At 38.3% G+C, this 27,343-nt stretch overlaps 1 protein-coding gene and 1 long non-coding RNA gene across 9 annotated transcripts in view; one reads left to right on the top strand and one right to left on the bottom strand.

Moving 5' to 3' along the window:
- Nucleotides 1-27,343, top strand: part of RBMS1 (RNA binding motif single stranded interacting protein 1) — a 207,202-nt gene that overhangs the window by 40,101 nt on the left and 139,758 nt on the right. The gene's annotated exons all lie outside the window — the stretch shown is intronic.
- Nucleotides 857-19,197, bottom strand: LOC138918660 (uncharacterized). The gene is made up of 2 exons (XR_011428249.1): nucleotides 18,926-19,197; nucleotides 857-2,808 (listed from the first exon to the last, which is right to left on the bottom strand). It is a non-coding gene; the product is annotated as an uncharacterized lncRNA (long non-coding RNA).

Here is a 27,343-nt window from a genome sequence, read left to right as displayed (position 1 = left end):
TTACAGATGAAGATACTGAGGCATTGCCAGATTAACTGACTTAGACAAGCGTACGTATCACTGCTTATCGCGTCCTCAGGGAAGCCTTCCGCACCTCTGACCAAGTTAGGAACCCCTGTAATGTGATTTCATACGCTCCTAATTTCTCTGGGGAGACTTTTATCCCATTGGCACTTATGTGATAAAGGTGGCTCTTCCCTGTTGGAGTGTATGCCCCGTGAGGGCACATTCTATGTCTGTCTTTTTCCTGGCTATCCCCTCTAATGCTTAGCTTTGTGGTTACATGGCGCATGGTGGGGTGCTCAGTTGACCAGCCACTTGACCCTAAAGATAGCTATTCTTGTAGTAAGGTCCGTCTAAGTCTGTGGTACACCCACCTGGTCCAAGTGCCCACACTGGGAGGGGACACTTGTTAGCTTGGCTCCATGACAGCCCTGGGGCCTTAAGATATGCAGACTTTGGAATTTCCTGGGGCTTAAATGCCTCTAGATCAAACTCTGTATCTTTTTTATCATCTCATCTCAGTTCCCTTTATTCCGTGGGGCCTCTCATAAATGCAGTGATTTTCTAGGGCTTGAACTACATCGTGTCCTCATGCAGGTCTGGACCACAGGGACTCCAGGCCTGCCAAGATTGATATTCAAATTCTCTGAGCAGTTTCCTTTAAGAGTTCAAGTTTGCTTTTATTCAGGTTTTATCCATCTGATTTTTATTGAACTTTTAAGGCTTTATAATTTGAAAAAAAAATTAGATGAAGATCATAGATGATTTTTCAAGATTATGTTGTATTGAAAGTTTCATTTTCATATTTTGCCAGATGGATTGGATTTAAGTAGATTTGAAAATTACCAATAAAGAAACTGAAGGTTTTTTTATTACAAAAAAGGTAAATTATTGATTTTTACATTTCAATTCAAATGTAAGCTGTACTGTGTATACAGAAGTAAATATATTTTTGGATTGGTTTTGGACTTGTTGCTTCTCTGTTCTATTTAGCAAGAGGTAAAAACTGAAGGCACTGGAAGGTGAACACTCATTTTAGCAGGTTAATCTGCAGTATTTTGAGCGCAACAACCCGCATCCAAAGAGCAAACGTATAAATTAGTTTTGACATAAACAAATTTGAGGATCCTGACTATTTCTTTACCAGTTAATACAAAGTGTCAAGAAAAGAGGCACACGTTGTGAATTTTTTTCTAGTTTTAGACATTTAGTTGAGTTGGTTTTTTTTCCCCTCTTAACAAAAATCGGTCACCGTAAGTAAGGGATTTAAGGCAGGTCAACATGAGTTTCAAAATATTGGCCTGGGAGCTACTTCAGTCTTTATCTTCGTCTTCCTGTTTATTTATAGACTGGAAAAGGAAGACAGCCTTTCCTGCTTTTTCAGTTTCCTAATGATGATATCTCGGTTTGTGATGAATTAATCCAAAGGAAGAAGGCATTCTTTCGATGTCTGCGGAAGGAACCACCACTGTTAGAAGCTGGAGTCAGGGTTGTGAAATTCAAGTGGTTAGGGGATTTCTACCATTTCACTTTATTTAAAAGTTAATGCAACTTTCTAAAAAATTTCTTCGCCCTAAAATATAGTGGAGCTGGTCGTAAATAGAATATAAGAATACAGTCATGCACCACATAACGATGTGTCGGTCAGTGACAGACTGTGGTCCCCTAAGGGTAGTTATAGAGCCTAGGGATGTAGTAGGCTGTACCGTCTAGGTTTGTGTGTGATGTTCACACAATGACAGATTGCCTAATGACTCATTTGTCAGAAGGTGTCCCCATCCCCATCATTAAGCAATGCACAACTGTAGACAGCATTATAAAAGGAGATAAAAGTAATTGTTGTAAGCCATAGTAAAACTGACTCTTTGTTGGGATTTCTTGGCTGGTCCTGATATCAAATTTTATTACTTTGGGCATGAAATTAAAGTTAATAGAGCTTATGATCTGATTATCCTATTTATAACAATACTTTACATTCATTCATTTAACAGACAGTTTCTAAGGGTGCTCAGTGCTGAGGATTCAGAGATGAGTAAGACCTAGCTCCTGCTTTTGGAGAGCTCAGAGTCTAGGGGAAAAGGGGATGGCTTAATCTTCTCCATCGTTATGAAGGGCATCATCCAGTCCACTCTAAGGGTCACTGTAGCATCTCTTGACCTCCAGTGCTCAGAGGAGCCATGCTTCAGTATGTGTTGATCTTTGGGTCTTCAGGTTCCATTTCAGCAAGTTAGTTAGGAATAGTAGGAAGAGTGGGCCAAGACTCCTCCACTAATCCATTGACTCACAAGTATAAAATGACATATATGGCAGAGTGGTCCTGTGCTACATCCTAGCAGTATAAAAATGAAAGCCCCATTGCTGTCCTCCAGGAGCTTACAGTTCAGCTGGGGAAACAAACAAGTCAACATACATAATTTTCCCATCCAGTGTACTAAGTGCAATGAGATCAGTAACCTTGGACTTTTGTGGACAGTGAAGTAGAGTGATCCAGAGATGGGGCTATGGATTCAGCAACTCTGTTTCATTTTCCTCTGGCAGTTAGATTTCCCAGCTTCTTTTGCAGTAAGAATGGAGCCCTGTGACTGAGTTGTGGTGAGTGGAATGTGGGCAGAAGTGATGTACACCACATCTTGGCCTGGATGGACATAAAATCCTTCACGCTCCTTCTTCTCTTTCTGAGGTGACCCTTGAGGCCAGATGTAGAAGATGGCAACATTATCAGACAAAAGGAGTCTGGGTCCTTGAAGGATTGTGTGTATTTCACTCACTCAGCAATAAACACTGCTCCTCCCAAATGATATCGGACTGTAAGAAAGTGAGAAATAAGCTTTCATTGTGTTAAGTCCTTAAATTTTTTTTTTTTTTTAAGATTTTATTATTTCCTTTTTCTCCCCAAAGCCCCCTGGTACATAGTTGTATATATTCTTCGTTGTGGATTCTTCTAGTTGTGGCATGTGGGACGCTGCCTCAGCGTGGTTTTGATGAGCAGTGCCATGTCCGCGCCCAGGATTCGAACCAACGAAACACTGGGCCACCTGCAGTGGAGCACGCGAACTTAACCACTCGGCAACGGGGCCAGCCCCTTAAGTCCTTAAATTTTAAAGGTTATTTTTTATAGCAGGTAATCTATATTGATTAATGTACTCTCTGTCCAGTCTCAGGATACCTGCGCCTAGTAAGCATTAGTTATGTGAAGAAGGGAAACAGGAGTGTCCCAGGTGGAGAACAGCATAGGAGAAGGAGAAAACTTGGAACTTTTAGGAAACAGTCAATAGTTTGGTGTGGCCAGGGAGTAGCAGGAGTATAGGACAGTATTTACGGATGGGACTGGAAAGGAAAGTCAAGGGCAAATCATGGAAAGCTTTGTGGGCCAGACTAAGGGAGGAGACCACCTAGACCTGAGGGAAAAGGAGCCTAAGAGATGGAGTGCGTAATGGTCATGTGCAAGCAACAAAGGATAGGAGCTAACCCAGCTTTGGTAAATGTTTTAATAGAAACAATTTCTCATAATAAAGATAATTTTTAGTAACAGACATGCTTGGTAGATTTTCTCACATACAAGGTCTCCAAAAGTGTGTGATTGTAGACCCTTCCGTTGATGCTGATGGGGACATGGACATTGATAGAACATGAGAAAAGTGAAGCAGTTGCGAATGTTAAGCCTGAAGAAGAGGGAACTTGGAAAGACCACAATCATTACCTTCAAGTATGGATAGCAGGTAGAAGAGGGTTATACTTGACTGAGTGGCCCCAAAGCCTAGTTAAGGCAAATAGGTAGAAGGGTAGCAAGACAGATATGGGTTCAGCATAAGGAAGAACTTTCTGTCCTATTTGCCTGAAGAGCAATCGTTCAGTCCGGGAGAAGGTGACAATGAGTTTTATGAGCAGGAAGGGTTGAAATAGACTGGCTTCACAGCTTGGAGGTATTGCCTTGGAGGTGGTTCAAGTATTAGATGAGGCTGGGACTGGATATTCCTTGATATTTATCTGAAATTTAAAATTTTATGAAGGCTCACTTTACTTGCATTCACCCTGGTTTCAAGGTCAGGGAAATGTATGATATAAGGGTTAAACACTTTCAAAGAGAGAGAAAGCTGTGCTTACACAAATGTCTTTACCCAGAGCTAGCCATTTGGCACTTAATACATACTTTTTGTTGGGGCTGATGAATAAGCATTTTGTCCAGTTAACATGGCTAAATGACCTTGCAATGATATCACCGAATGGTATCTCCAGTAGAATGTCACACCTCAACAGCAAGGCAGTGGGGTGAATGAAAAGGCAGATACTATCTTCTCTGAGATATGGGGAAAGAAACTTTCCCTTAGCTCCCCTATTTATCCAAACCAGATAGCTCAGCTGTTCCTCTGAAGCTGTCAGAATTTCTCTCATTGCTGTCTCTGAACTGATGGATTGGGATTGATTGGTCTTGCTTTCCAAATGTGCATTGTAGCAAGACACAACTTTATTTAAAATACCATTAAGATGCAAACACATTATGGCTGCTCTGAAGGCCTTCTCTTACAACATGAATTATTCAAATAGCTTCTTAATAATTGCATTGATTTCCACAGTTAAAAGCAGATCAGATTATGGAATCTGCTCAATAACCACTTAAATGTTTATAGATGTTAGAGTTGACAAAGACCTTTTAGACACTGATAATTCCTTTCACTAGATCAGAATCCTAGAGATTTAGTATTACTAGTAATGCTCTGTGGCTGTTTTTAATAAATCAGGAACATTGTAACAGCAGCCATTTAAGATCTTCATTCTTATTCCATTTTTACGCCCAGTCATTGCCTGAAAATCTAGTTATGTTAAAGATCTGACCAAAAACTTGTACATTTATATTGATCAGAAGCTTTTATATTTCTTTTGCAAAGATCAATGTAGTAAACACGTCTTAACTTGCATGTATTGAAGCGTATATTTTAAAACTCTATGAATATTTATAGTGATAAAATCCAATAAGATTTCAGTTTCTCAGGTGCTTTTAGTATCCTATGAAAGAGGGTCAAGTTTACGAGTATGAGAAGAAATTAGAGATGAAGCAAAAATTAGATCTTGTGTTTCTTTTGCTTCTCCCCTTACTTGGAAGTTTCTGAAAAGATGATTTCATAGTGTTTTAGTCTGCACGGGCTGCTGTAACAAAATGCTGTAGACTGAATGGCTTAAAAAACAGACATTTATTTTCTCACAGTGCTTGGGGGCTGTAAGTCTGAAGTCAGGGTGCCAGTGTGGTTGGCTTCTGGCGAGAGCCCTTTTCCCGGCTCTTAGATGACTAACTTCTTGCTGTGTGCTCTCATGGTCTATCCTTGGTGCTCAGGTGAACATGGAGAGAGAAGCCACCAATTCAACTGGATTAGGTCCCCACACTTATAACCTCAGTCAGCCTTAATTCTCTTCTAAAAGCCCTATTTCCAAATATAGTCACATTGGGAGTTAGGGCGTCAACATGTGAATTTTGAGGGGGACACAATTCACTCCATAGCACATAGGCAGTGAGCTCTAGAGTCAGACTGCCTGAGTTTGAATGTGACCTGGGGCAAGTTACTTACCCCATTTCTCAGTTTTCTGTAGCTGAGAATAAAGATAGTAATTATTTCATAACCTTATTGTGTTGAATAAATGAGTTAAGACGTGCAAAGGACTTAATGCATGGCATCTACTAAGCAAGCGATAAATGTTGGTTATTAGTAAATATACAACTAGATATTTAGGCCATTAGCTAAGAATTTTGTGATTTTATATATGTGATCTCCAAGTATGTCATGTTTACATATGAAATGACCACTGGCTTTGGGAATTCACAGCATGCCTTGAAAATTTCCCCCTGAATCTTGATAGATGCTTAAATATAAGAGAATATAGTATATTTTATTTTACAAAATTCTTATAAAGAGTTGTTCCCATCAGTGTTGATCTGCCTTCCCCCCACCCCTCTATGCTGTCCCATCCCCCAGCACTGGAGAATGTCTGGTCTCCAAACAGACTCAGGACCTTCTCTGTCTATTATCTAAAGATTTCAGGATGATGCTGTGCACATTCTACCAAATAGCAATTGTGGAGTAACTTTCCTAGCAGTAGAAAAAGGAATTCTCTACTTTTCCCGTTTTGCCACTTAGTCCTTGGACACACACACACACACACGCACACACACTTTTTCCTATTTGTACAATAAAAAATAGAACACATGGTTCTATACCTTATTGCTGTGGAAATCAAGGTACTTCATCCATAACAAGAAATTCACTAATCTTTGGCCTCTAACTCAAGGGAGTTTGAGGTCAAAGATTATCCTCACTTAGTGTCTTGGAAAGCTGAGTAGAAAACGGTTGACAACTTACCAGTAGCTCCTAGGCCACCAATAAGTGGCCTAATTCTTTGGCCAATATTCTATTTCCTGTGTTCAATTGAACACTGACTAGAATTTGAATTGAATTAAAAGGGTGGAGAAAATGCACTTAACTGATTTTCAAATAATGAATTCTTTTCCAAGATTTGCAACACACACTGTCAGTCTCCAGTCCTTCCTGGCTCTTTCTAAGTCTAGAGCAGAAGCTAAATTTTCTACCAGCATCAAAGTCATTTCTGTTTGGCAGGCAGGGTTCAAAAAAAATGGAAGGAGAAAAAGCAAGAAAGAAAATGCTCATGAGTTCTCTTAGCCCCCTTCCTAGCAAACAGTTCTCTTTTCCTGAATTCATGTTGTGGAGTTGGGCCCATTGCTTACCTCTCTATCCCATTTTGAGTACGTGAACAAGTCATGGATATTTTACACTTATAAACATTTTATTCTAAATGGTTGTACTTATGAGTCAAATTGTAAGACTTTTACTAAAATTAGAAACGAGTCTTTTTATATCTGAGCTCCTGCTTTGAAAAAGAAATTGAAGTGAAATATTTATGTAGTGCAGTCTCTTACTGCTGTAGGATGTACAGCTCAAGTGATCTGTCTTTGTAACACTTTTCAGCATTAGGATGGCCAGTTCTACTAGAATATTGAATGCAGTAGAAGATAACTTCAGCGTGGTGTGGGAATGTACAGTTTATATGCAAACTAAGGCGTATATAAATTATATTTCAAGTGCACTGGGATGCAACCATTTCTCAAACTATGGGCAAATATAGTATCAAGAAACAGTCTCTCTGGGAAAAAAAATGAACTTTGACATCTATCTCCATTCTAAAAAATTAATCTAAACTGGATCATAGACCCAAATGTAAACTCAGAACCAGAAATCTTCTAGAAGACATAGGAGGATATCTTTGTGACCTCAGAGTAGACAAAGATTTCTTGGACACCACACAAAAAGCACAAATCATGAACTAAAAAATTGATAAATTAGAAATCATCAAAATTAAATATTTCTGCTCACCAAAATGTACCTTTAAGAAAATCAGAAGATAAGTACCAACTGGGAAAATGATCACAGCGCTTATATCTGACAAAGGATTTGAATCCAAAATACATAAAGAATTTCTACAAATTTATGAGAAAAGGACAAACAACCCAATTAAAGACTTGAACAGGTACTGCACGAAAAAAGATATATGAATGACTAATAAGCTCAAAAAAGTGCTCAGTATCATTAAGCATCAGGGAAATGCAAATTATAGCCACAGACAGGTGCCATTACACATCCACTAGAATAGCTAAAATAACAAAGACTGCCAATACCAAATGTTGTGGAGGATGTGGAGCCCCTGGGCTTCTCAGTCTGTGTGGGAGTATAAAATGGTCTAACCACGTTGCAGAACTGTTGGGTAATTTCTTATAAAGTTAAACATACGTCTACCATATGACCTAGCAGCTCTACTCTTAGGTATTTACCAATGAGTAATAAAAATATGGGCCCACAAAAAGACTTGCTTAAGAATGTTTATAGCAACCTTATTCATAAAGCCCAAAACTAGAAACAGTTCAGATGTTCATTAACAGGAGATTGGATAAACATATTCCTTTATAAGGGAATACTACTTAGCAATAAAAAAAAGAACAAACTACTGATTCAGGCAACGACAGATGAATCTCCAAAACATGCTGAGTGAAAGAAGCCTGTTGTAAAAAGGGTCTTATTCTGTGATTTCATTTACATAAAATCTAAATATAGGCAAAACTAATCTATCATGACAGACATCAGATAGTGGTTGGAGAGAGAAGTTCACAGGAAAGGGACATGATGGAACTCTCTTAGGGATGGAAATGACCTGTCTTGTTTTGAATTGTGGTTAGTCTACTGTATACAATTGTTAAAACTCATGAACTGAACACTTAAGATCTCTGTTTTGTTTTGTTTTTTTAACTTCTTTCTTTTTTTCTTTTGGAAGATTGGCCCTGAGCTAACATGTGTTGCCAATCTTCCTCTTTTTTTTTTCTCCCCAAAGACCCTGAGTACATAGTTGTATATCCTAGTTGTAGGTTCTTCTAGTTCTTCTGTGTGGGTCACCACCTCAGCATGGCTTGATGAGTGGTGCTAGGTCTGTGCCTAGGATCCAAACCCACGAACCCTGGGCTGCTGAAGCAGAGCACGTGAACTTAACCACTAGGCCATGGGGCTGGCCCCTCTGTGTTTTATTTTGTGTTAATTATATCTCAGTTTAAAAAGAAAAATAAGAAGAATCTATCTTCCTCCACCAAAACGGTTGCGGACTGATGAATAATCCAAGATGGGAGCCTAGAGAATGTGAGAAAATGTTATATGTGAGATTTCTTGGAAGAAGAAGAAATTGGCTGCCTCCAATGTGCACAAATATGTCTATGCTATGAGAACCCCTCACAAGAATCTTAGGAGGATCTGTAGTCAACACCCTACTAAGGAAAGAGAAATGGAAAGTGCAGTTTCTGTACCAGCAGATCTAGAGACAACACTGAAGAGGCCATTTTAGAGTGAGCAGATTTTGATGAGGGGCTGGAGGGGCAGAGATGCTGACTCTCGTGCTTCATTCAGAGGAGAAGGCAGTACATGGAGATCTTCTGAGGATACTTTTCATGTTCCTCAGCTTGGCCGTTGACTGATGAAAAGATCAGTTAGTTGGTGAATGTTCAAGGTGGAGCTGAGCTGGAAGCATCCTGAAGTCAGGGACACTGGATTGGTTTTAGGTGTCAGAATTGCACTTTGGACTCTGTTTCTTAAGGCCAGGAATCTTGAGTTCCAACTCAGACAGGAGACGGGATCTATCAGGTCAACCTTTTTGATGAAGAAGAATTCCTTTATGTTTCCAGCTACCGGAAAGCATTGGTCCTTCAAAGATTGCCTTTCATCTGCATAAACAATAGACTTTATATAACTTGATTCCCCTATGGAGTCCCTTATAATGATCTCAATGAGTATTCTTGACTTCCGGATGCTTTCGATGTTGCTGAAAAGCAAAAAGGACTTGAGAGGAAGTCAGGGAGGGCATCAACATCAAAGTCACTTCTTCCCTTCCTACAATGTCAGAAACAGCAGAACCCTAAGGCATTTCTTATTTCTTGGCAGGTCCTGTCAAAAATCTGAGCTGATCACAGAAGTAAAAGTAGAATGAGTAGGGTGATTCTCCTGCATTTTTGGAATCAGGCTCTTGAAAACTGTTTCAGAGAAATTTGCTTGTATATTCTTATTCCCGTAAGTGGGGAAGTATCTAATACGGCCGTAATTGGAACTTGGCTTTAGAAAGACTATGAAATATCACTTGGGTCCCTTAATAATCAGTGCCTCTGATTTTCCTGAATGATAGCAGTGTCTACTGCATGTGATATGGACTGTTCCTCTGTACTCAAAGCCGTCTCAGTTTGAACACTTCCTGTGTTATATCTGTGTTCTAAAGATGCAAAAATGTTGTGAGACAATGTCCACCAAACCCTTGGGAGGTTGATCCAGAAGAAAATGTCAGATTCCCTTTGTTCATATGGTTATAGACATTTCAAGATTCATTTGTCAGCCACAAAATTGGTTGTATTTTAACATCTGTTACTCCTGCATGTTCCGATGGAAAGATGAAGATTCTGTGTAGTGAATACTGGATGGGCCTGTTAGCATTTTTGACAGAACTGGCGATTTTTCACTTTGAGTGAGGCATTAGGTAGATTTTGCTTTATGGATTATATATCACTTTACTATGGATTATATACCATTCTTGCTAATTATGCTAAACTGGGAGAGATTGAAAGAGAAATGAGAACAGTCTACGTACGCTCTCACCTCTCCCTCCCCCAGAGTACCTTTAGAAGGGCAGAGGTGGGAGTCACAAACTGGACAGAAAACTAAGGAGGTGGTGGCCGTGGTGGAGCTAACTCAGGTGTCTCTGAGAGTAACCATGAAGGTCTGGGATCATGGCCTTGAGGACAGTAGTTGCCGATTTGCTATTCTATTTTTATGTAAGTTTTTTTTGCCTTTAACATCACTCTTTCAGGGTTCAACTAAGTGGAATCGAAGCTCTAAAACAGTTTTTACCTTGGAGGGGATCCCCCTTTAGCATTTTAGACTTCTCTAGCTGTTCAGCTTTTTTCATACCATTCATATTTATTTTGTTAAATATTTATTAAAATATTTTCCCAGCGTCATGTCATTGTAGGGAAATCAATCTGTCTCCTCCACAAATGAACAAGATTAATGTGCAAAGTTAGCACTTATCTACTTAGGTTTTGTGATGATTTAAAGTTTTAATCCCATCATTGAATTAAATATTCATGGTAAAAAAGAAAAGACATGACATAGAGTGGGGGTGGGGACGAGAATCTAGGATATACTCCAGAGATGGACAGCTGGGCTGCTTGATTTCAGTTTTATCTGGCTATTTTTCTTCATCACCCTTCAAATTTCAATTTAATGACCTTAGCTGAGGATTTTTTTCTTTTTAAAGATTTTCTTTTTTTCCTTTTTCTCCCCAAAGCCCCCCAGTATATAGCTGTATATTCTCCGCTGTGGGTCCCTCCAGCCATGGCATGTGGGACGCTGCCCCAGCGTGGCCCGATGAGCAGTGCCATGTCCGCGCCCAGGACTCGAACCGACGAAACACTGGGCCGCCTGCAGCGGAGCACGCGAACTCAACCACTCGGCCACGGGGCCAGCCCCAGCTGAGGATTTTTTTGCTAAACATATTTTTTCTGAACAGTATAAAAATGTATCCTACAGCGTTCCAGGAACCCATTACTCTGTTAGCCCACTTTTTCTTTTCTTTTTACTTGGTGGCGGCAAGAAGGGTGAGACCAACGTAGCAGGAAACCCCAAAGATGAGCTTTCTGCTTGAGTGGGCCATTTCCATGGTGGCAACACCCTCAAAGATATTTGTGCACAGCCATGTTTAAGCTTGAGTGAAAATGGACAACTGAAACTTTCAAGTTATTTCTTTTATTCAGAATAAAAAGTAGAATTAGCAAGTTTGGTAATAAAGTATAGAATAGATAACATAACAAATCAACCCCAAACTTCACAGCTTAAAACAACAGTAATTTATTCTTTCCCATGATTCTGTGGCACGGGAATTTGGACAGAGTTGGCTGCTCTACATGTCTTCAGCTGGGGTTCATTCATTCAACTGCATTCAATAGGCAGCTTGGATGGGCTAGAAGGCTGTGAACATTTCACTTTTAATAGCTAGTGCCTCTTGCTTTTCTCTTATCCTTTCTCCTCCTTTGTCGCTTGGCCTTTGTCACAGGACGGTGGTCTCAAGATAGCTGGATGTCTTATATGGTGGTTGGCTTCCATGGGGAAAGGTGGAAGCTGCCAGGCATCACTTCCACCACATTTTATTGGTCAAAGTAAGTTACATGCCAGGCCAGATTCAAGATGAAGCGAGTAGATTCCACCTCTTGATGGGTGGAGTGGCATGTGCGTACAGGAATGGAAGGAATTGATGATGGCTGTTTGGAGATTATCTGTCATGGTTATTTACACATGTAACCTGGAAGTATCTTTGGGATACTGTAATGAATGCATTCTTGATTCTTAACAAATTGGGGCAAAGAAGATTAATTTAGTCTAGACCTGAAAATAATTCTAGATTTCACATTATTGTACTCCAATTGACCATGTAACTCGTCTTATTTTTTCTCTCACTTCCTGGAGGAGAAGTATGTCCGTTTTCTCACAGCCAGAGAGGATCTTGAAAATAAGTGCCTTTTGTAGGAGAAAAAACAAGGCTGGAATTCTAATGTAAAAATCTCCCCAAATATAAAGACTAATCTATAGCTTGCTGAATATAAACATCTGCTGTTCCTGTTGCATTCCGATTGTTAGACAACAAAATACATTGCATGATTGTTGTGTATTAAATATTTGGAAGATAGAGTCATGGAATAGGAATGAGAGGATCAATGTTCTGGTTGCCTTTGTCAGGTCTCAGCCTTTTTCATAATCTGTAAAATGAGGAGAATAATTCTTACTCCACCTCCCTCAGAGAGTGTGTGTGAAATTTAAATGAATAAAAGTATTCAAGGCCACACATAAGCTATGATAACTGGGTGATAAGAGAAGTGTTGGGATACCAAAAAAAAAAGTGAGAAAGAACTCAACTAAATATATATATGTATTCCCGCCAGTGGATTCAAGTTTCCTTAGAGAGTATTTCCAGTGGAATATCTCATTAAGCCGTAGAGATAGTTTAAAATAATCCCAGTCATATCCAGAGAGAGCTAGCAAGACCTTTTCTTGGCAGTTCTGCTTGGCTCTGCTGGTTATGTAGAAAGTTTGAGCCAGGCTGAACTGCCCTGACCAAAATACCAGTCCCCTTTAATGTTCAATTCCCTGTCAGCGCTGGTAACATGGCAGAACAGTAACCGCAGGACTCAGGACTGGAATTGTCCTTTCTGCCGTGACATTCTGTCATTTCTGGCCTTCCTTGACAGTACTTTTACTTTTTTATGGTTAAAGGTTCTTTTCATGATGAATTTAATAAGGATTTTAGAAGACTCTCAGATAATCGTCAGATAAAAATAATTCTAGACTCCTGGTGGCCGCAAAATAATCGCCACATTTAACTGATGGTTTACAATAGTTTGTGTTTCGTTTTTCAGAGATTCACTAAATTATAGACCTGTGCTATCTAATACAGTACCCGCCAGGTATATATGACTACTTAAATTTAAATTAATTAAAATAAAAAATTTCAGTTCCTCAGTCAACACTCGCCATGTTTCAAGTGCACACTAGCTGCATGTGGCTAGTAGCCACTGTATTGGACAGCACACTTGTAGAACATTTTCACCATTACAGAAATTCTAATGGCTGACACTGTTATAGTCTTTTTTCCTAACTCGTTTGTTGCTGTTTTTTCCCTGCTGTCTCCCTCAAAGGCACTTTCTTTGGTGCTTGTTTGTTATGGGTGAGCAATGGGCAAAAAAGAGATCAAACTCCTGTCCAGTGTGTCTGTGTTTTAATAGTATTGATGAAATAGTTGGTAACTGGGTAAACTGGAATTTTACCCAGTTTACTAGAATAAGATTTTTGAAATGTCTTTGAATTCCATTTATATTTATTGCCCAGCGGTGGTTGAAGAGGCGGCTATGTTTGTTTTTTAAATGGATTAGAATCATGCATTAGTTAAACACTTCTCGTGAGCAAGTGACTACACTTTTCCCATTGAGTATTGTTTCATTACTTCTAAAAATTTCAGTTTATTACGGACTCTTTTACTAAGTGAAAATTAGGCCACTATGCTCATATCTAGGTCATTTGAAGTAGGATGTGCCCTTTTCTCAGTTTAAACAAAATTTCTGATCCAAGATCTGTTTGGATGTTGATATATGCCAATTAAAATATTGACTTTAAACAAGGAGGTCATAAAAAATGTGAGATTAAAATGATTAGGAGTTGAGTCCTTATCACAAAACCCAAAGTAAACGAGGATTGCACAATTCTGGACGTAAGCAGCACAGTTCAGTTGCACAGGCATGTTCCGGGGTATTCCACACTGCTTTTAAATTATGGTGCTTCATGTTGAGAAATCGATATTAAAATAGACTTGGGAATTAGAATTCACTTATGATGAGTGGGTGCTAAAAAGGCTTTCAGATAGCACTGTGGAGATGTGATGTAAAAAAGAACAGTTTTCAAAGCCAAGCCACACGCTGAATCAGAACCAGAGACGTTTGTATAAGCATGTAGTTTACCAAAGGGGTCTGCCGTCAAGGAAGCCTGTTTTTCACCTTAACATTGACATAATTTATGAAAAGCCAAGAAACAAGATTATACCTTTATGTCACTTGATATTTGCTACATGGACCAATTTCAGTAATTTGTTTGTATTTTTGTGAGGAAGATTGGCCCTGAGCTAACATCTGTTGCCAATCTTCCTCTTTTTGCTTGAGGAAGATTCTCGCTGAGCTAACATCTCTGCTAATCTTCCTCTGTTTTATATGGGATGCCGCCACGATGTGGCTTGACGAGCGGTGCTGGGTCTGCACCCGGGATCTGAACCTGGGAACCCTGGGCTGCCAAAGCAGAAGGTGAGAACTTAACCACTATGCCACCCGGCCGGCCCCAAATTCCAGTAATTTTAATTGTGAAACTAAAGATAAAGTCTTGTTTCTGAAAACTTGAATTCTGTGAACAGACTTGCTGTAAGCCTGTTTTCCTATCTTCATATCAAAACCAGAAGAATAGGAACTCCCCTGGGAGAGTCAGCCAGTTGGCCAGGAGCCACAAACTTCAGAAGGAAAGAGTAGCTCACAGCTCATCTCATTGGACATCCTACGTGATGTGAACTGCTTGAGGATTGAGCAACGAGGGTGATGTCCTAGGTCTGCATCTGCTTTGTTCTAGGTAGTTGGGCAGGCTACTTAGCATATCTGTCCAGATTTCCAAACCATTGAATGAAATGCTTATCATCAGTGTTTTCTAATCACTGTGTCATGAAACATCAACGTGTCAACAAGAGTTCCCTGCTGTGTTGCAGCAAGCCTGGCTTTTCCTAAAGCTCTGGCTTCTTCATAAACACATTGCCACCAGGCTACCTGCCAGCTCTCTCCCGACTCCCAAGCAGTGTACATCCCTTATATCTGGACTTAGCCAAGGACTTTTCTTGGGCAGGGTTGGTTTGCAATTCCTAATCTGAATTCCTGCATGGATGCCAAGCTTCATTGCTGCAAGGATTTCAGTCTTGACACATACATCTAATAGTATATCATTAAAATACCATTTCTTTGAGTTACTCATTGCCTGTGCCTCATGAAATCACCATTTCTTTTATTTCCTAGAGTTTGGAAGGCGTATGAGACACCAGGTGGAAAGGAAGATTGAAGAAGAGAAAAGTGTTTGTGGGGATGACAAAGGCTTGGGAATTTCACTGTTCTAGTGGGCCTGGAAAATGTGTTTGTGCAAATCTTGCTCATTCTTACAGGCCCTTTCAGAACCTTCTCCACTAAGCGTCCTACAGCCACCATTTGGAGTCAGTTTCCTTCTCCCTGTCCTTGCCCTGTATGTTATTTAGATCTCTGTCGTATTACTGCTCAGGTTCTGCATGGCCACTTGGTCATTTGTGCATGTCTCTTTCTTAGTGAAACTGTCACATTCTTCTTTGTACCTTCAGAAGCACTTATAACATAACATAATATATGTTTCTACATAGACATGTATTTTTAAGTTCCTTAAATATTATAGATTCATATTCAATTCAACTCTACATTGTACGAGACACTGGTGAAGAAACAATGAACAAAACAGGTATGACCCCTTCTCTCAAGGAGCTTTCATCAGAGGATGGACATTAAATAATAATTTAAATTGCAACTTGAGGAGTCCAGAAAAGGAGATTGTACAATCTCATATATGTAAGACTGTGGGGTGAGAGGGAAGGTTTTTCTGGTAGAAGTGGTGTAAGTTGAGACTTGAAGGATAAGTATGAGTTAACCAGGCTGTGGTATAAGAAGTGCATTCCATGTAGAGGGCATGTGTGAAGCATGTTGCTGGACAGGTGGCCTTGCAGATATGAAGAGCTGAAAGACAGAATACCTGGGACTTAGTGAGTGAGGAAGAGAATGGTGGGATTCGGTGTGGGAGGAGTAGATAGGTGTCAAATCTTCCAGAGATTTGTGGGCCAGGTGAAGGATTTGGTTCTTTAGCCTAAAATCAAGAAACAGCCATTGAAAGGTATAAAATGGAAGATGCTTAGTCTACATATTTATTCAATTAAATTCTAACAGCTTTCACCTTCCCGCTTCTTTGACTACATTTATGCTCTTTGTTCTCATTTGCACTGTTGGGGGTGAAAAGAGGAAGTGGCATGATTTATACAGGTAATTGGAACCTCTCTACTGAAAGAAAATGAGATACCTCCTCAGAAAAGAAGCTGACTAGTAGGTTGAAGGACTACCCGTTTGGATCCAAGGCTTTCAAAATTTGAATTTTATTCTGTCTTCATGGACCACTCAGTTTATTCTGAAAAACTGATTTCTAGCAATTGTCTTCCTACCAATTTCTTTTTGGACTATTGCCTGGGTAAACTGGGCCATTCTTGAATTCTGAAACCATTCCTTCGCCCTGCCACACACAATACTCCCCACCCCCCGAACACGTGGCTGTCAAAGGGAAATTCCCAGCATTTTTCCCTTGCTGGAGCTATGTGTCCATATCAGTCATAATTAGTCTCCTCGTAAGCTTGGAGAAAGAAAAGAGCAGGGGGACCAAAATACAAAGAAGTTGGTGCTAAGTGCTCAATCATTATTTTGTTGTACTGGAACTCCAACAGATAGGAGAGTTGCAAAATCTGCGAATGCAGTGAGAACAAGGAAGGCAAGACATTTTTAAGGGCATTTTCAAATTTAAAAATCCAGTTTCTAACATTGCTTGAAGATGGCAATGCTTTGTGCATAGACCTTTTCAATGATACCATTTCTCAAACTTCAAAACAAAACTAGAGGTGTGCATAAAGAGGCACAAGTCCAGAAAGGTAATTTTTGCTTTTTGAATCCTGAGGACTAGTAGAAATGAATAAATTGTTTAGATTAATCAGTTCTTAGTAAAAAGAAGTGCTGGAAAGAGTAGTTTTTAGTCACTGCTTGATTATTTGATAATCACTACTATACCAGATACAAAATAGAAAAATAGAGATACAGTATTTTCTTATGAGAAACATCTCGCTTTTAAATATAAACTTTGTCTTTGCTTTTAAGCACTCTTCAGCCCTTGGGCAACCTCTGACTCAATTTCCTACTGTGTGGTAGAGCTATAAGAGATGGTGGATGTGAAAGGACTTTTAAAAACTAGAGCACCATACAGATGTATCTGCTAGTATTATTGTTTAAGTTGTCTATTACTGAGGAAGAAATCACCTCGAATTTAAAACAATGATTTGTTATTTTGTACAATTCCTGGTTGGCTGGGATCAGCTGGGTGGCTCTTCTGCTCCATATTATGTTGGGTCACTCATGCAGCTGCACGCAGTTGGGAGCTTGGCTGTGGATGGAATGTCCAAGATGGCTGCACTAACATGCCTCACGGTGGCCTGGCTCTTGGCTGGAGACCCTCTGTTCCCCTCTACCTGGCTTCCTATTCTGCAGGACCTCTCTCTCCATGTGGGCTCTCTATCTGGAGAGCAGACCAGTCCAGATTTCTTTACATAGCATTTGGCTGAAGGCCTCTTAAGACCTAGACCAGCAAGTCATACAGCAGTACTTTTGCATTCTTCTGGTCCATCACAGGACCATCCCATATTCCGGGGGAGGAAAAATAGGTTCCAGCTCTTGACCAAGAAGGGCAGAGTCGCAGTGGGAAAGCATGTGCAGAATGGGAAGGATTGTGACGGCCATCTTTGGAACACTCTACCACAGTTATTATTAAAGTTTGATAAATTAAAAGATCCCCTTCTCAATAAATAAGCAATTAGAATCAAACTCTTGACTTAGGCTACTTCCAGAGATTAAAATTTTTGAGTCGTTTTTAATATGTTCTCTGCATAATAGCCATCGAATGTATTCACTGTACTTACTCTAGTTGGAGAGGAAAAGCATCCCCTAAAAATATAATTCCTGATTTAGTCTTATTGTTTAATAAAAAAGGAACGTACGACAATCTTTCTTTTTATTGTTTCAGAAGCTAAATGCACTCTACACATTTATTGATACAAAGAGAATTTTGAACTCCCTCTAGTGGCAAAAGATCTTCTTTTATTTTTTTTCAAAGAGCTTGCTTGAAATAATAAGATGGCTGACATATATAACACAAGACAGTTTCAAAAATGACTGGCTTTTGCTAAGATATATGCTTTCTCCTGCGTGAGTTATGGTAGATTCTTTCGTCTCTTATGAGAAATGTTCACCTTCCTAAGAAACGTTGATCATATTATATGAAAAAAAATGGAAAGGAGACTTCCTGTTAACTTTTAAAGTATAAAAATTGCTAACTGCTTCCATCAATCAAGGTCTTAAGTAAAAATTATTGTATTTGGACAACTAAAATGTCTTGATCCCTGAATTGAATTTTAAATTTTTGTCTCAAGAATTATTTTTTGAACAGATAAATGTATTTAATTGCAAAAATCTTTAGAAAGAGAGCAATAGGTAGCTATTGAAATGTGAAACTTGGAAGGTACTAATAGCCAAACGGAAAAAAAAACAACAAAAAACCCCAGAGGTACCAAAGCCTTATGCTTCCTCTTTAAAAAAGTTCAAATTTGGATTTTCGTAGCGGGGTGGGGAAACAATATTCATCATAGCTATCACTATTGCTTGGTGCAAAAGGAAACCCAACGTCAAAGGGTGGGAATAGAAAAACAGCTACTAGGACTTCGTAAATGAAGTTTTCCTATCCCCACCCCACAGCAAAGAGAGTTAATAATGCTCGTTAACTCACTCTGTTACCTGTCCATTCACAGACAGATTTATTCTAATTCTTTAAAGAAGGACATTTTCTATAATGCTAGCAGAAAAAATATGCTTACAAAATGCTATTTTCTCTACTATTTGTTTAAGCTGATCCAGGTTACTTACAGTGCATTGTCTTACCTGGCAGGCTGAGGCTGGCATCCCTCTCTTCTCCTGCCCACAAAGATAGCAGAATGGCCAGGGCTGGTAGGTAAGAACCCATAGATTTTTCTCTTTTTAAATCTCCAGAAAGTGGAACGTAGCATTATCACAATAATTCCCAGAGATTTTGTTTTGTTTGGGAGTAAACTACGAGCTACTATGATTTCACGAAAACACTTAAACCGTCCAATAAAAAGTTAGACTTTGTTTCTTTCCAGTACCTCTTTTTCGTTCAACATTTATAACCGAGTAGTGTCTCTTGTGGTCTCGATTACATCCGGTGTTTTTAGCTGGCAGCATTTCCTCTGTTGAGGCCCACTTTATTTGCCAGGCTTCATTTCTGTGAATATAGAGAGAAAACCAAGTTGTATTGGAGAGTGAAATTTTACAAAAACTTAAGTGTTAGTATAACTTTGATTTTTGAAACAAAAAAAAATGCACTAAATTTGTTATAAACAAACTGGTCATCTGGTTATTAAAATATATAGGCTACAGAAGAATATGGAAAGTCTTATAGCCACCTTTTAACCACCGTGCATGGTTTTTTTGAATATTTATGAAAACTGAATTTAACTAACAAATGGAGACGAAAGATTTCCCTCCCATCTAGTTGCACAGATTTGGAATAATGAAAGTGAATTTGCAATTCTTAAAATGGTGTTTTCTTCCAGTTCTCGTAGAAGTGTTTTTGGAACAGTGGTTTGTGCTAACAGCTGTATTCAATCTTGAGTAAAAGTCACTTCCTGAAGAGAAGGAAATTCAACTTAACATGTGAACTTGCCTGGAACGTAATCCTGTAGAGTGAGTGTACTATGTGATTATGAAACTGGACACGGGCACCCTGCTGAGGTGCTTTCTTGTAAATAGTACCCAATAGGAACCGTTAATCAGTCTCGGTTTTTTTACCTGAAGATTTAATAATCTAAAAGCATTGCTTCTTCATACACATGAGCATCTTAATTTTCCAGAATTTTACTCTTTGGTATTTTGAAAATATAATTCCCTTGTGGGATTATATTTGTATGGAATCTATGTCTGTCTATTACAGACACTCATAGATAGATAGAGTTTCTACATATGTTTATGTATATTTAGGCTTTTCAGAATTTTTAAATTGTGTCATTCTTGAGTTTCAGGCAAATTTATTTTCGTTTCAGTTTCATTCATTCATTGTGGTGAGCCTAATTTAAATAGAATTTCTGTTCCTAGCCTCATAAGATTAGTTGATTATGTATGTATATGAAAGGTACAGTTTTAGCTATTTAATATCTGTTTTTAAAAATATCTTTTAGGTAGGTATTACTGACTTTTACTCTCCTACATATCATACTACTTAATTTAAAGAAAGAAAATATTACATCAATATAACTTGAATATTGCCAAACCTTAGTGGGATTATACCTTAGATAGGAGAGTGTTTACTGAATCAGTTGTTTCCTTTTTGGATCACTCTTTTGCTGTCTAAACAACGAATCAAGGCTACCAAATTGAAATAGAGATAAAGTCTAACACATTAAGCCAGAATTAACAAACATACATAAAAATTCCAGCCTTCTCAATTTGTAGGAATCAAAACCATTTCCAGCTGTAGTTTGCTAACAAAGAAGAAGCTTGGCTTTCTTTCATTCCTTGACCAAATCTCGAAGACCTTGTTTATCATGTCTTCATGCATTCTTTTCCTCTTGACATGTTCCCCTCCCTCCAGTGAGATACTAATTAAAGAGAGGCCACTGTGACCTTAGTTTGTTTAGAAGTCACCAGGAATGAGGCGGCGGCACAAATCTGGACAGGAAGTGCTCATTCCTAAAATATAACACAACCCTTAAGGCCATCTTATCAAAAATCTCTTGGCTTCTAATAGCAAAAAAAGTGCCTCATTTGATTTAACATATATACACTGAAAAGCAAAATAGAATCCCTGAGACTTACTTAAACAATACATCATATATACACTTTTTAGAAGGATTTGCAACAAATAACATTCTCTCTTATATATCAAATGGTAGTTTATTTTAGAGACATTGAAATATATAAACATTAGAGACATGTTTTAAGTTTGATGAAGGGCAGTTTAATTTGTATGTGTTTTTTGGGGGAAGGGGGAGCTTATATGTTGTCATTCCTTTTAAAGAATTTGAGACAGCTCAGATTATATATGAGAAGCTTGCTCTTTGGACAACAGGTGATACTGTAATCGGGTTGATAAGAAAGATGAATGTAATACCTGCTGATCAGGTAGGTGCAAGTAGGGCAATTTTGTTATAATAAATGATTTGAAAGAAATGGAAATAATTTAGTAACTTGTCTTAAATACGCAGGTGGTGCTGCCTGACATGAAATTATTTCCCTCTTGAAATAACTTTATTGCTAAGTGCTAACTTCCAAGAAGCACTTTATTATACCACTTTGTTAGTATTTGTTTAGCAAGATGCTTTTGATTGCAAGTGATAGAGACCTACTACTGTTTGTATTAAGTAGTGGGAGTGGGGTTGTTCTAAGAATATAAGGGCATCAGAAGCACAATTAGGAGACCAGACCTCAGGGGAACCCCGGAAAGCTGCCTTCCAGGCCTGGGGATTGGCTGGAACCATAATGGCCGTGGGCCTTGTGGAGACCAACTAGATGATTGTTCTCAGTTCTAGGCACAAATTCCAGAGCAGGAGCTTTGAATTTTATCCCTTGAACTTGCACCATTTCTGTCACCCAGTTTCTCTGTTGTTCGCTGGTTTCTAAGCCTGGCTATTTGGCTTCTTGCTATCTACCAGCATCTCCTTCCTCCACTCCTTTGAGTCTCCATGTTGTTGAAAATCCCTGCCCTGTGAGTCACCATTACAAGGGATGAGTCCTCTGTCTCATTGTTTCTGCTCCTCCCAAATTCAGCTTAGTCATGGCCCCCCTCTGTACAGCACCCAACGGTTTGACTTTAGTAGGCTTCCTGTAAACGTTGTTTGAATGAATAGATAAGGAACATTTTTAGGGAGAAAAAAAGTAATGGTCTCTTTTAATCAAACTTTAAATGAGCTAATCACATACAAAATAACTGAAAGGCAGCTGGAAGAGGAAAGACATTTTGAAAATTTTAAGAGACTTGATGGTCTCCCTTTGGGTTAAAAAGATTTCACTGTAATAGTAGTGAGAAATTCTTTGTTTACAGAGGCATTGAAGAAATGTACATGTTTAAGCTTGAGAGTCCAGACTATCCCATTGAAAGACAGACGCGCCTTTAAATTCTCCCACTTCATGCTGCCCCATTTAGGCAGCTACACATACTATTGGCAATGGAGATAATTTAACTGCAGATGCCAAGAAGTGCAGCAGTCATTTTATTGACCATATTCCACTCAAGAACCAAGATTAAGGTCTCTAATATGGGTCTGAAGACTACTTTTTTTTGGCCTTCAGATCTTAATCTTAATTATTTGTCTGTGAATAGATTATCAATTCCTAATTATCTTAAGGCAACCATCCCTTTTATGTTTGCCTTTTAAATCCTCTGCCTTCCTAAGCTGCTCATCTTTTACCTTTTGTTTGCTCAGGGTATGAAAATAAACACCAGGAATACATTGGATCCCCAGAACTTACTCATCTTATAACTGGAAAAAATAAGGTAAAAAATAAACACCAGGAAAGCGTTCTCAATTCTTCATTCCCTTGCTGGCTTTTTTTTTTTTTTTTTTAAATATGAAAAAGAGATTCTGAAGTTCACTCTGTAAAATAAAATCTTTGCTAGTTTCTGCCATTTGTATAATAGTTTATGAATAGACAGTAGACACAGTTAGACCCCAATGTGTAATTCTTCTTTTCATTTAAAAATTTTCAACTAAAAATTGCAGAACCTGAAAAGCAGTTTAAAATTCAGTTGTTCAGCTCCTCCTCTAAAAGTGTGAATGCCCAAAGTCACCAGTTAATGGGGCTTTCATTCCTCTTACACTTTGGAAATGATCGGCATTCTCAAACGCATTTGAGAATATTTTCCCTTATTAGAGAAGAAGTGCTTCTCAGATTCTGAAGACTTTCTATGTAAAAACAAAATAAAAATAAAATAGATAACAAATTCATGAGTGTGAGGAAAAGTTTCTCTTTAGTTTTATGAAAATGGTACTTTTTTTCTTGGACTCATAAGTCAGTAAATTTAAAATAACTTTTGTCTATAACTATAGACAAAACTATATATAACTATAACTGTGTGCAAGGCATCGAGCTGGACCCCTAGGTCTTGAGAAGCTTACATTCCAGTGAACTGCACAGACAGATACAACCAAAGTACAATACAAGTGGCTGTGTTAGGGACCATGTAAATTTCAGTGGGGACATCAGAGAGACAGAGCAGTGACTGCTGACCGGGTGAAACAGAGGCTCAAGAAAGTTTGAACCATGGGTCTGGTTTTCTAGAGAAAAGCCAAGATTGAATCTCTAGATGTGAACTTCTTTGTTTGGGGTAATTATTGAAGTGCTAGTCATGGGTGAACTCATATATGGAAAAGAATCTCAGCAGGGAAAAAAAGAGGGCAAAGGAGGACAACCAAAAGAGTAGACATCTTGGAATTCCATGAAGGTGAGTTACAGAACTAAATTATGTTGGATGGGGATCAAGAGGCAGTTGTGGGTGAGTGGTGGAGGCAGAAGCCAGATTATAGTGGTCTGTAACTAGAATGGGAAGAGAAGACATACAAACATCCACTGATGAATGGCCCTTTGAGGAACTCTGGCAATGAAGGAAAGAAGGAATAAAATAGCTTAAGAATCAAAGAAAGCATTTCCCTTTTCTTAGGATAGAGAAGACTTGAGCAAGTTAGTTTATAGAGAAAAAAGGCCATTGCATCTGCTGTTCTTATTTCTAAAAGGAAAATGTATTAATGTATGACTTTTATAGTAAAAAAAAAAATATTAAGTAGCTGAGAAAAGTAAAAGAAAGAAAGAAAGCCAGTACAGAAATTGGGTTGGGGAAAGAGGTGATGGTGTGGGGCAGAGGAAGTAATAGGGAAGTTCATTTGAAATCAAAGATAGAAATGGAAACCTATATTTTGAAAAGAACTAGGAACATTGCTATTACTAGGTAGAGAAGAATGCCAAGAAAAAAATATAGAGAGATATATATTTGAGAAAGAACTGAGGGAAGTTCATGTAAATAATGTCACATGATCTCTACCTTAACATTTGGCAGTGAATACTGAGAGTTTGAGGGAAAAAAATAAAAGGTTTGGAATTAATTCTGTGTGGGATGGGGTAGGGAGCCACTTGGAAGTGAGTAAAATGAATGCTAAGCTTAAGCGAATTTTTCTTGAAGCCAAGAAGCATAATTATGATTTGCAGTTGTCAGCAACTCAGGAGGAGGCATAGAAAAATCTGATGGTCAAAGAGCTCATCTTAAAGACAAAATGAAAGGTCTGTGGATCCTGGGTACCAGAAATAACAAACTTGGGTTGCTTGATTTGGGAATTTAGATTGGTTGGAATTAAGTGAAATTTGGGGAAGGGGTGATGGTGGTGACAGTGGTGATAATGATGACCTGATAGAGGAATGGAGAATAAAAAGAATGAAGGGGAAGCTTAAATTTCCACATCTGGAAGTGGAAAGAATAATGGTGGTGTGAAGATTAATGAGACAGTGCCTGTAAAATACTTATAACAATGTCTGGCACATATTATGCACTCAAAAAATATTATCTGATGCTATTATTTTTATTAATAAGAGTGCAGAATAGATGGGAGAATGGGAATTTCAGACTTGATGACATGCACTGATGTTAGTTATTGAAGCAAAGTGAATATTCAGGTTTTCTTGAAATGGAGTTCAAGGACCTGTAAGGTTGGGGTTTTAGATGAAATGATACCACCTAGGAAAAGCTCTTAGCTATGTGCTAAGTTATCTGAAGGTAAGTAAATTTGGGCTGAAAGTAAGTAGGTGATGATAACTGATCTTTGTAATTTAACAAACTGAAGTGTCTTATTTGCTTCTCCCAAAAACTCTGTAGGTGAGGTATTATTATCTTTTCCCTTTTTTTTTTAATAGTTAAATAGATTTAGGCGAAGACTGCTAAGCTAGCAAGTGGTAGAATTGTCTTTCAAACATGGCAGTTTTTATTGAAAGCCCTTGCCTTGTGCGCTACTCCATACTATAAATGGCAGTGGATCGATGGAGTACATTTCAAGGACTGTGCTGTTTTGCATTGAAGAGGAACAAGGAAAAGGCACATGCCTCTCTGTGTCGGAAAGACAGAAGACTCAACCACTGGAGTTTCAAGGGAAGTTGTGTCATCAGGAAAAGTAATTCTCAGCTGCTTTTAATCATTGTAAAACACATTTTGGTACCATCTTGGGTTTTAATAAATACATGCTCAGCCAAGAAAACATTTAGTCATTCCCAAGCCCTCTTAGGTCAAGAGGCTATAATTTTCATGTACTTTATATATTATTTATCTATAATATATTTGTTATAGATATAGATATATCTACTATATATAGAGAGAGAGCATGCACAAGCACACACTAGCTAGCTAGCTGAAGTTAAATACTTATCTTTTCTGGGTTCCTATAACCACTCTCTGGTTCATTCTTTATAACAATGCTTTTCAGATAAGGATAGGAGTGTATATTCTCATCACTTCTGACTCAGAGTCGTGTAAAAGTAAGCCACAGTGACTGATGGGAATAAATGGTATTCCTCAGGTGTGCTGGAGTGGAAAAGAGGCTGAGAACAACTGATTTATAATGAAGCCGGGTCAATAAGTACTTGCTGAGCTCTCACAGGATGCCTTTCCATAGAGTAAATAGTGGAAAGCACATGGTAAATCTTGGCCATGGTTTCGTCAGTAGAAGAGTTTATAATGTAAAGACACTAAGTTGACCTAATTTAGGCATTATTACAGTCCTTAGAAAATATAGTGAGAGGTCTTAGAAAATGGATGAGAGTAGGAAAAACCCAGAGGGGGTAGACCATGAGCTGTGATTTCAACAAAGTAAACAGAGGGAGGGATGAATGTGGTTTGGCTGATGGAAAAACAGAGGCTGTTTCCTGGCAAAACTCAGAGCCAGAAAAGAGTGAGTTCATGGGCAGCCAAAACACAAATAGTAGCTGGAAGAGGTAAAGGGAGAAAGGAGTTAGAAAGTAGAGTGCTTTACAAGTGATGTTCAGAAATTTGCACTTGATGTGGGAGCTTTGGGAAGTAGTATCATATGGCCAAAGAGGTCATAAAGAATAATTCTGGAAGCAATGTACACAACGATTTGGCATAAATAAGGACCAGTCAGAGGAAGAAACAGAAGAGGTTCCAAGCCGTTCTAGCTTGAGGAAACTAACGGATAAAAGAGAAAAAGAAAAGAGAGTCAGTAAGAACAGTAGAGATGCTGCTAATTTAGACATTCTGCATTTTCACTGTCCAATGTTGAAGTTGGCTGAATCCTATCTGTTTAATCACTTGGATTTGTAGCATTTTCTAACAGATTCACTGTCACCTTCATATTATCCAGACTGTAGTCTCATAGATCAACTTTTTTAATGTTTCTTTTTCTTACTCTGTTTTGTTTTTTAGAAGAGGTTCATGGAGAAAAGGGTAAAATGAGCAGATAAAGTAGTTTTTTAAAAGAAAACTTATAACCAACTATGTACTCACTTTATAGATGTTAGAGCAGCAAGAATCAATTTGTCTTTGTTTCTGGAATCCTCTAAGAATAAAACTCACAAGGCTTTTAGTACCCTGGTATCATCTAAAAATGTTTTAATTGTGGAAATTTTCAAACACACGCTAAAGGAGAAAGAATAGCTACAATAATTATCAACAATTTGCCATTACTTACTGATAGAATTTTTTGAAAATGTTATGTGATAGAATAAAACAAACCACATGATTTTCAATTACAAAACTTTGTATACCTACTTTAAAAAGTTTGATAGTCATCAAAAACTAAAATTATGTTTTTTTAAAATAAAGGGGACAGATAGATACAGAAGTAGGGAAAACCAGTCCCTACAGTGATTTGCAATATTTTGTAGCTTGATATGCTTAATGATGTCATGGTAAATAGCTTAAGTGAATTCTAAGACTACTTGAAAGAGCCCCTAAAATAGAATATATTTTCAAGTCACTCAAGAGATCATGAGTGAGAGTACCTGGAATTGATACTCCTCAATAGTGAAGAAGTTTGGCTAATAAATTGGAATTTACAGTTTGTCATTGAATTAACATATCTCAAAATCGTAAGCTTGTTTTACTTTTATGGAATAATAACATCTGTTTGAATAGGAACTTGTGTGCATTTTGAAGATACCCCGTATTCATTTATTTATACATTCATTGAACCAATATTTTAATGCCTAATATGTGCCCGGCTCTAAGTTACAGGCTTGGGATATATTAGTGATCTGGTGTGTTAGTAATTCTCCTAAGATAATTTTCAG

Source organism: Equus caballus, chromosome 18 (assembly GCF_041296265.1).
Source record: "Equus caballus isolate H_3958 breed thoroughbred chromosome 18, TB-T2T, whole genome shotgun sequence".
NCBI classification, from domain to species: Eukaryota; Metazoa; Chordata; class Mammalia; order Perissodactyla; family Equidae; genus Equus; species Equus caballus.
This window is presented reverse-complemented; position numbering and strand designations above follow the sequence as displayed.